Below are 13,275 nucleotides of genomic sequence, written 5' to 3' on the forward strand. Positions count from 1 at the left end.
ATGCATAATCTTGGGAGGAGATTTCAACGTCCCCCTTTCCCCCCAAGGAGATACATCGACAGGCCACACTACTGTAACTTACAGAACCCTTAGACACCTTAAAATGCTTTTAAACTCGCTATCATTGGTTGATTCTTGGAGACTGACACACACGGCCGAAAGAGATTATACGTTCTTTTCACCACCACACAAACAATATTCTAGGATTGATCTCATTTTTGTCTCACAGAGAGCTTTAAACAACTTAGAATCAGCGGAAATAGGAATAACCTCTCTTTGCGACCATGCCCCTACGGCCATATCTTTGAGACTTAACTCCACCATACAAACGACTTTTAACTGGAGACTCAATGCATCCCTACTAACTGACCAAAGAGTGAAAGATGACATACAAGAAACCCTGACTGACTACTTTAGGATTAATCTAGACAATGACACTAACCCTATGACTAACTGGGAAGCTCATAAAAGCGTCCTGAGAGGACACTTGATAAAATGGGGTTCAAGAATAAAAAAAGAAAAAGAAAAAAAAATCTCCAATTTGACCTCACAAAAAGTGAAATTAGAAACGCTACACAGTCACTCTCAATCCTAGCGGAAGAGGAGCTGACCAGATGTAGGAATTCCCTTAAATCAATCCTCGACCTAAAGATTAAAAAAGCTCTCTTTTTTTTAAAAAAAATATATATTTTGAACATGGAGACAAAAGCGGGAAAATTACTGGCCAAAGCTCTCAAGGATATGACGCAGGCAAACAAGGTACACGCCATAAGGGACAAAGAAGGAATACTTAGACACACACCTACTGATATTGCAGACCTTTTCCACAAATTTTACTCGAGTCTATATAACCTCCCTGAACAGAATAAACCACCACACATTAACACAACGAAACAAGAAACAATACACCAATTCTTAAAAGATAGTAACTACCCTCTCTTTCCCAAGAAGACACAAACAAATTAGAAGATCCTATCTCAGACAATGAACTCATAGACGCTATTAAAAATCTAAAAACAGGAGGGAGCCCAGGCCCTGACGGGTTCACCTCACAATATTACAAGACTTACACAAATACTCTGACTAGACCCCTTTTATCTGCCTTTAATTTTCTGGCCAAACACAAACACGACCATGACTCGTTTCTTATGGCCCATATTGCGGTGATCCCAAATCCTGATAAGGACCAATCTGAATGCTCTAGCTACAGACCCATATCTTTATTGAATACAGATCTAAAAATATTAGCCAAAATTCTAGCCAATAGACTGAAACCCCTATTATCAAAGATCGTAGGACCAGAACAAGTAGGATTCATGCCAGGTAGGGAGGCACGTGATAATACAATCAAAGCTATCAACTTAATTCACTATGCCCACAGCTCCAAGACAAAAGGACTTATTCTTTCAACCGACGCCGAAAAGGCATTCGATAGAGTGTCTTGGGACTACATGATGTCTACATGCTCTCATATTGGTCTAAATGAGAATATGCTCTCGTGGATCTCAGCACTCTATCGCAATCCCCAGGCCAAAATTAAAGTTAACAACTTCCTCTCAGACCCAATCAAAATAAGAAATGGAACACGACAGGGATGTCCCCTTTCACCCCTTCTTTTTATCATCTCCTTAGAGCCCCTAATTAGAACAATTATCCTATCTAAAGATATAAAAGGATTTAGGGTCCGGAACAGAGAATATAAAATCGATGCTTATGCAGACGATCTTTTACTATTCCTGACACGCCCACACATCTCTATCCCAAATCTTGAAAAACTATTTGAAATCTTCGGATTTATCTCCAATTTTAAAATTAATAAATCAAAGTCAGAGGCATTAAATATTAACTTATCACCAGACCAACTTAAACTGTTGAAAGACAACCATAACTATACATGGGAACAAAGTACCTTGAAATACCTAGGGATAAAACTAACCAGTAACATAGACGCCCTTTATTCCAACAATTACAAACCCCTCCTTAACACTTTGACCAGAAACCTCCAAAAATGAACCTCAAAAACCTTTTCCTGGTTCGGTAGAGCCTCTATTCTAAAAATGACAATATTACCAAGACTTCTCTACCTTTTTAACACACTACCCATCAAAGACGGTTTATTTGGGCTGACAGAAAACCGAGAATAAAACTCTCCTCACTATTCTTACCTAAACATAAAGGGGGTATAGGCCTCCCAAATTTTAAAAAATATCATCAAGCTTCACACATTACTAGAATTATCGACTGGCACTGCCATAGTATTAACAAGGACTGGATCCAGTTAGAACAAGCTCTAACTCTGTTCAAGCTAACCTTTTATCCTTGGACACTACACTCCAAAACAGATAGAAAACTCAATCACCCTCTAATCACAAACACACTAGACATTTGGCACAAAGTAGTTGGACCCCACAAATTAGCCTCAATTCCTGGCCCACTGACACCTGTTACAAATAATACCGACTTTATTCCTGGATTACACCTGAAAAACTTGCCGACCCGCAATGCCTGTCAATGCTTAATAAATTCTAAGATCAAATCACTTGACATTCTACAAGCAGAATGGGATGGATCACCTCCTGGCCCGTGGTTATACATGCAGCTTAAAGACTTCCTGATGAACAGTAAATATAAAATGTCGTATTGCCTACCATTACTCCCCATAGAAAATCTCTGCTACAATAGATCACCAATAACTAACACCACATCTTTGGCTTATTGCTGTCTCAACCAAACTCAACACAAGGATGACTCACAGCACAAAGAAAAGTGGGAAAAAGACTTAAATATTAAGATTACTGCAAAACAGTGGGAGAATGCATGCATTATGACACATAGGAGCTCTCTGAGCACTAAATATCAGGAAACATCTTATAAAATCCTTACCCAATGGTACGTTACGCCCCACAAAGCCAGGAGGTGGTCCCCCACAATTTCGGACACATGCTGGCGCTGTGGAGAAGATGTGGGCAGCTTCCTCCACATATGGTGGGACTGCCCTGTACTCCAAGTCTTCTGGGAAGCAGTTATAAAGTGGATTAAATTTATTACAGAAACCACAATAGAATTTACTGCTGCCACATGTCTGATAAATGTGAATAATCTTACCATAAGTAAATATAAGAAGTCTCTGTCTAGACATTTACTTTTAGCGGCTAAAACACTCATACCCCTTCATTGGAAAACCACACACATTCCTAACATAAAAGATTGGTTAGAAAGAGTAAGCTACATCTACAAAATGGAAGAAATTTCCGCCATGAAGAGAGAGAATAGCACACACTTTAACCAGACCTGGCAACCTTGGCTGTTATTTATACACTCCTCTGTCTATGATTCACTCATTAATTAATACTTCATAGATAAAAAAAGGGTTGTATCATCACAAAGTCGATAAGAAATGAAATAACTTGTTACCCTTTACTGGTTGTAACTCAAGCTTTTCCCTATTATCTGGTAATGATATTGATTATGATAAAATCCTCTTATGCAAAATATAATTATTCTCATGCATACCTTTTCTTGGTGAGACACTTACAATTGTACTCCTTATTTCTACCCTAGACCCCTCCCCCACCTCTTCCATCCTTTACCCATTCCAGATCCTTACCCCCTATTCCTCCCCTTACCCTCCCTTACCCCTTTCTCTCTTTCAATTACTACCTGAAAATACTTATAACAATCCTTATAAACACCAAATGTTACTTATATGTAATCCTTTTCATTGTATGGATTAATATGTACAATTTATATTGATTGCAATTTTGTATCACAATAAGTTTCAATAAATCTTTGATTGTGAAAAAAAACAAAAACATGAATATAAAAAGAAAAGACAAATGGCTCCTTACATTAAAAAGTGCCTAACCCGGCACTGGGGCTGCTGGCTTGTCACACATGGATAGCTGGATCTGTGCCGCGTCCACCTCCATGAAGGGCGTGCGTTACACCGACCACAGCAGACAACCAGACACCCGGAAATGGCGTAGGGTAAACGTGACCAGGTACCACCTCGACGTACGTTTTGTGATTACGTCTTCAGGAGGCATACCTGGTCACTGAACGTCACTTTATTTATAGTGCTAAATTTAATTGTTGAAAATTTACGGATGTGTGCGCAGCCGCAGTGCCGGTTAACATGTGCACCCATCTAGTCATCATATAAATGGATAAAAACGGCATATTTAGCAAGACACATAGGGATTATGGATAGTGTTGAAAAACATACATATTTGCATGCATGAATTCCTAGCTAAAAATAGGATTGCAAAAAAAAAAAAAAAAACTAAAATAGAAGTAAAAAATCCAAATAAGGTGTAGGCTGATTAAAATTATATAAAAGTACACAAACATCCCCTTCTAATTAGTAGATAGGTGTCCAAACCTGGTGAGGGACCAAGAATGACCTATTTTAAGAAAAAAAGAAAGGGAGAGAGCCTTGACACTATAAAATGTTACCCATCCCCCATAGGAGGTAACATGGAGTACCTAATTATGATTACGCATGGTAATGCATATCTCAATGATAGATATACATTCAGGTAGGATATTCTATTTGGTACGTATTAACCTATTCAAAAAACTAGCTCAAAACCTTAGAGGGCAGCACCAATAATTTAATCATTGGATAAAAAGCAGTTGAAATCCAGCTTGATGTTCATGCTATATGGCTGTATAGTGTGTAATTTGTACAGCCATTTGGTCTAATTTTGTGAAACTGCTCTCTTCATATGTGTTCCCCTCCAGTGTTTGGAAATTTTGTCATTTCCGTAGAAAGTACAGAGTGTGGGGTCACTGTTGTGAAAGTCTTTGAAGTGTCTGGACACACTATGTTTAGGGAATCCTTTTTTCATGTTGGTCAGATGCTCGTTTATTCTGACCTTAAGCTGTCGTGTTGTTCACCCTACGTATTGGAGTGAGCATGGACACTCCAAGACGTAGGTGACATGATCTGAATTGCATGTAATTAGGGGTTTAATCTTGAAACTAACTTTGGTGACCATAGATTGAAATGTGAGATTTTTTGGGGGGCCCCGGATTTTCTAGTGGTTCTAAAGGCCTTATACCTGGTACAAAAATAGAATCTGGACCCATCCAAAAAAGTGTATGGTTTTTTAGGAGGATCTGGTACATTCCTGGCTATTTTGTTTCTTAGGCCTGGAGCCCTCCATTTGTTTTTGTTTTTTTTGTTCTTTTTTACGACTCCTGAAGACGTAATCACAAAACATACGTCGAAGCGAAACCTGGTCACATTTACCCTACGCCATTTCCGGGTGTCTGGTTGTCTGCTGTGGTCGGTGTAACGCACGCCCTTCACGGAGCTGGACGTGTCACAGATCCAGCTATCCATGTGTGACAAGCCAGCAGCCCCAGTGCCAGGTTAGGCACTTTAATGTAAGGAGCCATTTGGCTTTTCTTTTTTATATTCATGTTTTATTAAACAGTATTATGCTATGGCAGTTTTTTGATTGTTTTTGCATATCCTGCCTTGCACTCTGAGATAGAGGTTCCCTGTACATCTCCAAGCTTCATTTATATGCGAGCAGGCATTATCCTGCCAAGGCGATATTTGACTTTTTTTTAACTAAAGAAGTCAAATACATCTGGTAAGCAGCTTCTTCATCTGTTCACGTTGGGTGTATATTAATGATGTGGTGAAGGACTACTCACTATCAAGCATAGAACATAGGATCACCTTGCAATAATTCTCTGGATTTAGAAAATCACGTTTTCTTTTGAGACTGTGTGTTTTTTTTAGCATTTTCTTATTTGCATATCTATATTTTTTTATTTTATCCACTTCAACCCTTATCATCAGGGTTTTGCTTTGAGTGTTTTTTGATTATGGTTTGTCATGTTGTGTATGGTTCAGATACGCCACATTTGTTCACAAATATCTGCTATTCAAATGTAGATGATCAAACTAGCGCCCCCTTCTTTCACATTTTTTGTACTTAAGAGTGTATATCAATTTTCACTTTTGAATATCAGAGATGAGCTGTGAATTGTAAGGCTTTACCGTTTCTGCCTGACTCCGTTTTTATGTCTTAATGTAATTCTACCTCCCCTAGTCTGCCTCCTGCTTTAACCTGAGCCCCGTGAGCAGGTGTGGTGATCCCAGGGACCTGGCAATAGCAGGCAGTGTTGACTATCCCTACCATCAAGGGCCATGGATGATACTGGCTGTTGCTCAGACTCTGTACCCTTGCTCGTCCACATTACACCCCTTATAAGTATTTAGCCTTAATGGCCACATCCCTGCTCCTGTCTGGCATTCCTCCAATAACTGTACACTGACGTTCTCCTCTCTCTTTTTTATATTCTTGCACGTCTGTCCGGAGGCCCGCCAACCACCACCGGAAGACAACCAAGTCTTTCTTGAGACAAATGTGCCACGAATAAGACTCTCCTGAACTTTCCTTCACCATGCTGAAAAGTGCTGTCTCGCGGTCCGATCCAGTCGTTACAATCATTACACGATATTCCCAAGTTACAGGACTAGATATGCCAGGATCCCACCATCAATGTTGGAGTTCCGCTCTTCCAAGGCAGAGGGGTGATGAAACATTGCAGTACAGACACTCATGGTTTGGATGTGAAGTCCCAAAGGCACCAGAATTTCTTTGCTGTCTCAAGTCTACCTTGATGGGTTCCGGCGTGTTCAAGAAAAGAAGAGGAGGCCGCAGTGCTGGTGGTGGGGAAGGGTCGGGGCTTCTGGCGGTTGTGGGTGGATACAAAATCATTGAAGGAGGACATAAGTTCAAGAATGAACTTCAGGAGGGACTGTGATGGAGATTTTGCAATCCATATTTATATCTTCAGGGGAACTCTCTAATAAAAGGACTCTCTAATTAAATTATGATGCCCCATTGGATATATATATATATATATATATATATATATATATATATATATATATATATATATATATATATATATATATATATCCATGTATGCATATTTTTTTTACAGGACTATATATATATATTTTGTGATATCAGGTTGAGCCCAGCTTAGATTTTTTCCTGGTTCCCAAAAGCTGTTGAATGTTTTAGGCAGGTGATAATTCTTCAGACTTTGTGTCACCACCTGGTTGGGGGTCTTTTGACATGCTAATTTCGGAATTGGTTATATTGAGATCAAACAGGGCTAACTGTTTTAAGGCAGACACAGAGGCACCAGAGAGTCTAATGTTTAAGTATGATGTTAAACTGGGCTTTAAATTACAGCCAATCAGAATTCGAGGCAACTCCAAACCAATAAACATTTAGGAGGCTTCAGAGTTAGCCAATGCTTATGTGAGCAACTCTAGACCAATGAGAAGGTCCCAGGGGGGTGAGAACCTGGATTGGTGGGAATAGGGGCATAGGGGAGGTATAAAACACAGTACAGAGAGCTACACACGGTCTCTTCCTCTCGGTGTGCCCCCCCCCCTTTGCAAGCATGGTAACATAAGGGCGGTCTAGGTCCTACTGAGGGTGTGCTTTGCTTGTAACTGCATCCGAAGGACATTGGTTGACAGAACTGTGGACTCTGGTGGTAACTCCATGTCCCGTTTTTTCCTCCTGCCTCTTTGGAGGACCCTTGGATGGGACAAATGGGACAGATCCATCCCCTACAACTGGGACACCCCTTGGTACTACTTGGACACCCTCAAGCTTATTAAGGAGCTGGGGCTACATGGAATGAAAAAACTATCCACAAGTTGATTAGAGCATCGTACATTGTTGAGACTGTTCCAGGCCTTCCTTCAGCCACCTGCAAAGTGATCTGGAGGAATGTGTCTTCAAGGAGACTCACCAACAGGCACAAAGATCTGGCATGGATGGCAATCCAAGGGGGGTTGCCACTCAGGACATTCATGCATGCAAGAAACCTGTGCAGATACAGGCACTGCCCCTTTTGCATCATCCAGGAGGAAACTGCTTTTCATGTTTTCTGGGAGTGCCCCTTTGCACAGGACCTGTTGAGGGCCTTGGAACCTGAACTGAAAGACTTTGTACCACAGACTGCTATCACACACTTCGGTGTGTTGAACGGACTCTTCTGTGGAACTCATTCACAGGAGGACATTGACGGTGCCTGGTGGGTGCTGTGTTGCTTTAAGGACGCTTTGTGGTGCGCCAGAAAGCGCCTCATCCACCAGCGGGAGAGGATGTCCATCGAGGACTGTCGCAGACTGGTACACAGTCTGCTCAGAGACTATCACTTGATGGACTTCAAGGAGGAAGAGGAGGTCTGAAGATTTCCCCTTTCCCCCTCCCTTTCCCCCCCCTGTATCCTTTGGCAGTTCAATAAAGCTTCGGGCCTGTGAACTTTTTCTCCCTCCCCTACCCCATCTCCTCCACCCCTCCCCATCACACCCGTTGCCCATTTGAATGCTACTAGACTGTACAACCTGATTTTATGTGACATGTTTTTGAAAGTAATGCTCTCAGGGTAATGCGGCGTCATGCATAATGTGATGTTTCGGGGTATTATTACTCTGCACAACACATCAGGCATAATACCGCAGGATGAATGTAATTTATTTTGTATGCTTGGAAATGTATTGTTATGTAGTGTATTTATGCGCTGCGTCGCAGTACAGAGTGGAATGTACCCTGTTGAAGTATTTGGTTTTTTGTATATTTTCTTGCAAAATAAAGTATACATTTTCAATCAAAAAACATAAGGGCGGTCTAGGTAATGTATCTGTATTATTATTATGTCTCTTTTCTTTTCTGTAACTTTTTCTACCGTAGGGTTTTGCCCTAATATATTAATCTCATGCTAGCATGTGTATGACCATTATAGCAATATTTTGTATCATTGGTAACATTGTTGTTTTTAAGATTGTATCATTTATGTTGTAGTTGCTAATCTCAGATTATTACAAGTTTCTTTTCTGTACAATAGTAAGTTTAAATAAATTAGATTGTTATCTTTTTTTTTTTTTTTTTTTTTTGCACAAGCATCATTCGTTCTTAATTCCATGGGTTGATTCATTTAGATAAAAGGTTTTAATCACTTATTTTATGTATCGGTAAGCATATAAGTGAGGTAGGTAAAAATAGCCATGTCAATCCTGGCCCCCGGGGAGCTAAAATCTGCTATCCTGCTCAGAAAACCACTCCCCCCCTTTTGTGCATCTGGCCCCTCGCTGCCCATGCCTTCCAAGCGAAATCTGGCTTGGAAACAAGCCTCCAGCGGGTCCTGGAGCTCACTGTCTGCTTCCAAAATAGCCAATGCATCGAGATCTCCAATCAGTAATTGAAGATTTAGATGAGTTGCTGTTTTGACACAACACCGGAAAGCATGTACACTCCGATACAGAAAGAGTTTGCTGTTTTGACAGAACAGCGGATAAGGAGGCGGCCATGTTGTTGGTTAGTGTCGGGCAGACTAACAATGTCTGCTCATAATATTGTGTACCGAAGTGTATACAATTTCCGGTGTTGTGTCAAAACAACAACTTGTCTAAATCTCCAATTACTGATGCTTTACAGAAAACGGAAGTGACTTAATTGGAGATCTGAATTTTCTATTCTGACAGAACACCGGCACTCTAGCGGTGCAGACTGAGGAGGAGAGCGTGCCCGACATGGCTTCTGAGACAGGAGAGAGCTCCACAGCTCCTGCTGCCACATCACCAGAGGAATCTACCACATCGGCCAACCTGGCGGGCATTGAGGTGAGTAATGTCCAGGATAGATTCCCTGGCACTGAAATGTGGGCCCATTAGGCAGGACCCGGACAAAATCCGGGGCTGCCTGGGTACTGCTTTTCGATGTGAAGGATGCCACCTCCTCACATACTTGTTCCCTGACTGAGCTGCAATGCACAGTGCAACTCCTAATGGCGTGCTCGGACGATGCTGAAAACAGACTCCCAGAGGGGACTGAAGGGGATCAGCCTGTCATCTGTGCTGAAATCTTGTTTTAGCAAGTTTTGCAGCTGCAGCAGGTCTTCCAGATGTACCAAGTTGAAAGGGCGCACAGAGTCTACACCAGTTCCAGATCTCCAGGCACCCATCTTCGTCCATTCCTAGTCCTGAACTTGAGGGACAGGGAACCCTAGTGTAGTACCCCTAATATCAGGCTAGCATTATTGCAACAACCTTGAAAGGAAGGGGGAATGGCTATACCTAACTTTTACAAGTACTTTCTGGCTGAGCATGAACGATGAACAAGATATGATGTTAAAAAACTCACTGGTATCGCCCCCTCTCGTCCTGCACCCCCCTTGGATCCTAAATTTTTCACCTTAAATACACCATTGTTTTAAAGTAATCTCCCACGATATATAAAAGGGTTTAATTCCCCGCAAAAAAGGAGGAAAGCATTTAAAGCTTACAAATCTCTTGGAGCTGATATTCTCCTACTTCAGAAGTCATATTTCTCCACTGATAACCACCCATCATATTTAGGCAAAACATTCAAACAATGTTACTTCTCCACCTATGGGTCCAGGTCTAGAGGGGCAGCTATCCTTATTAAAAATTTGGTGATGTTTCAGACTCAACAGATATATAGAGATCCAAGCAGTCGCTTTGTGATAGTTAAAGGCTCCATTCAGGATAAACAATTAACTTTGGCATCAGTCTATGCGCCTAAAGCCTCACAGGCTACATTTTTTAAAGAATTTTTTCAGATCCTAGATAGGTTCCACTCCCTTCACCTGTTAATTGGGGGGGATTTTAACCTAGTAGCCCACTCGGGGTTGGGTAGAAGTCGAACATGCCCCACCTCTAAGGCCTTTCCTAAATCCCTTCAATACTCCTTGAAGTCCTCTCAACTAATAGATGTCTGGAGGACTCATAACATAGGCTCTAAAGAATATACTTTCTATTCCCACCCCCACAATAGTTATTCCCGCCTGGACTATATCTTCTGCACTCCTTCCCTGACTGTAAACTCTACCTCAGCTAATATACATATTTGCCCCTGGTCTGACCACCACATAGTTTCCACCCACATTTCTTGTCTAGGTCTCCCCCATACAGCGAGATCCTGGCACCTTAATGACTCATTACTTTCTGACCCTGTGGTTTTGACCCAGTTGTCGGAAAGCCTCAAGGAATATTTTAGACACAACAATGTAGAGGATATTTCCCCCACCTCCCTTTGGGCAGCTCATAAAGCTGTGATGAGGGGCCACCTAATAGAAATCTCAACAACTAAAAAACGTCAAATACAATATGACACTCACAAACTCACCTCAGATCTTGAACAACTGTATCATAGACACACTCAGACACGCTCACAGGAGTTGTGTCAGGTCACCTGGGACCAGGTAACAGATGCACTCTGTAGGAGTCGGAAGTGCACCGCGAAGGTAGTGGACCCTAGAACTGACTGCTGCGGATTGAACCCTGAAAGGTTCAGGAAGCAGGTCTACAGGATAACTAACATGGATCCCATTGGGAGCTAGAGCATAGATTCCTCAGGGCGCGGAGTCTAAGAGCCAGCGGGTGTTCACCAGAGCCTCTAGTGGTGAGGATGGACTGCGCTGCAGTCTGGCTCCAGGTTGCGGCCCCCAGGGTCTCATAGCTCACGCTCACCGTAGACTACAGGAGAAGAGGAAGGAGGCAGCAGGCTGGAACGACAGGGAAGTAAGGGGTAAGCCAAAGGTCAGGGCGACTAGCAGACAAGGATAAACATAACACGCCAAAGGTCAGGGTAACAAGCTGACAGGGAGAGTCGAGAACAGGCCAAAGTCGGTAACAGGAATCAGACAGAAATAATAACAGAATCATAGGAAACACAGCAAGTACACACGGAGGCTAACACACAATGGTTGATCAGCACTGCTGGCTTGCAGTGCACAGGGTAATATAGGGTTCCCTGATAGGGCCTGGGGTGGGGCCATGCTTAGAGGAGAGGTTATAAAACCAGTCAGGTGAGAGGCAGCTGGTCTTTAGAGATGAACACATGAGACAGGTAAGCTGACAGAAAACTCTATTGCATAACCATGACAAGTTGCTTCTCCAGATAAATGAAAAAAGAAGAGCCCTGGATGACATACTTTCAGAACACACAGAAAAATCTCTTAGATGGTCCAAGGCCCGTTTCCTCCTTCACAGCAACTCAGCTTCCAGAATGTTTGCGCGTAAACTCAAACAGACCACTCAACCAACCCACCTTTACAAGCTGAAAGACCACAAAGGCAACCTCACCACCCATGCCAAACAAGTTCTAAATATCTTCTCCTCCTTTTACCAGAAACTATTTTCAGGCCCAGACCCCTCTCTTCCTCCTCCCTCACAAACCTGGTTGGACACCCTCTCACTCCCTCAACTATCAGAGGAGCACTTAGCAATCCTCAATGCCTCTTGTTCATCAGAGGAAGTGGCCTCTATCATCTCCTCCCTTAAACCCTCCAAAGCCCCTGGCCCAGATGGATTCTCAGCCGTCTATTATAAGAAATTTGCAGAATCCTTAATCCCCACACTAACTAGACTGTATAACCACATCCTCAAAGGGAAACATTTCCCTGATGAAATGCTATGAAATGGCAAATATGTCCCACATACCCAAACCAGGCAAAGACCATACCCTCCCCCAAAATTTCCGCCCCATTTCAGTTATAAACAATGACTTAAAAATATTCGGACGGATTTTGGCGGACCGCCTAGTCAAAGTTATAACGACCTTGATATCCCCTGACCAAACAGGCTTTATTCCATCCAGACAGATCACTGATAACATTCGTATGGCCACCACTATGCTCCAGGACGCTGACATGCACTCTAGACAGGTATTACTTTTGAGTTTGGACATAAATAAGGCATTTGACAGTGTCCTATGGCCTTATCTGGACACAGTGTTTTTGAAATATGGATTCAGTGGGGCTTTCATAGATGGATTTAAGGCCCTTTATCATCACCCCCGAACCCGTATTAAGCTCCCAGGGTGCAACTCTGACTATTTTTCTCTGAAGTGTGGAACTAGACAGGGGTGTCCCCTCTCCCCTCTTTTATTTGCCCTCGCTATGGAACCCCTGTCTGGGTCCATCTCTATTAACCTCGATATTAAAGGATATAAAAACGGTGGTCAAGAATTTAAACTTAGCCTCTACGCTGATGATGTCCTATTATTTATCTCTGACCCTCTGATCTCCCTTTCCAACCTCCTGTCCTCCCTGGACTCCTTTCATGACCTTACGGGCCTAGGAGTGAACCCTTCTAAATGTTCGGCTTTGCCCATTCACCTCCCCCAACCTTTATTGACTACTCTTAAGGATAAATTCAAATTCTCCTGCAACCATGTCCCACTGCAATATTAGGCATCAAACTAG

This window comes from Aquarana catesbeiana, linkage group LG06 (genome assembly GCF_042186555.1).
Source record: "Aquarana catesbeiana isolate 2022-GZ linkage group LG06, ASM4218655v1, whole genome shotgun sequence".
NCBI lineage: Eukaryota > Metazoa > Chordata > Amphibia > Anura > Ranidae > Aquarana > Aquarana catesbeiana.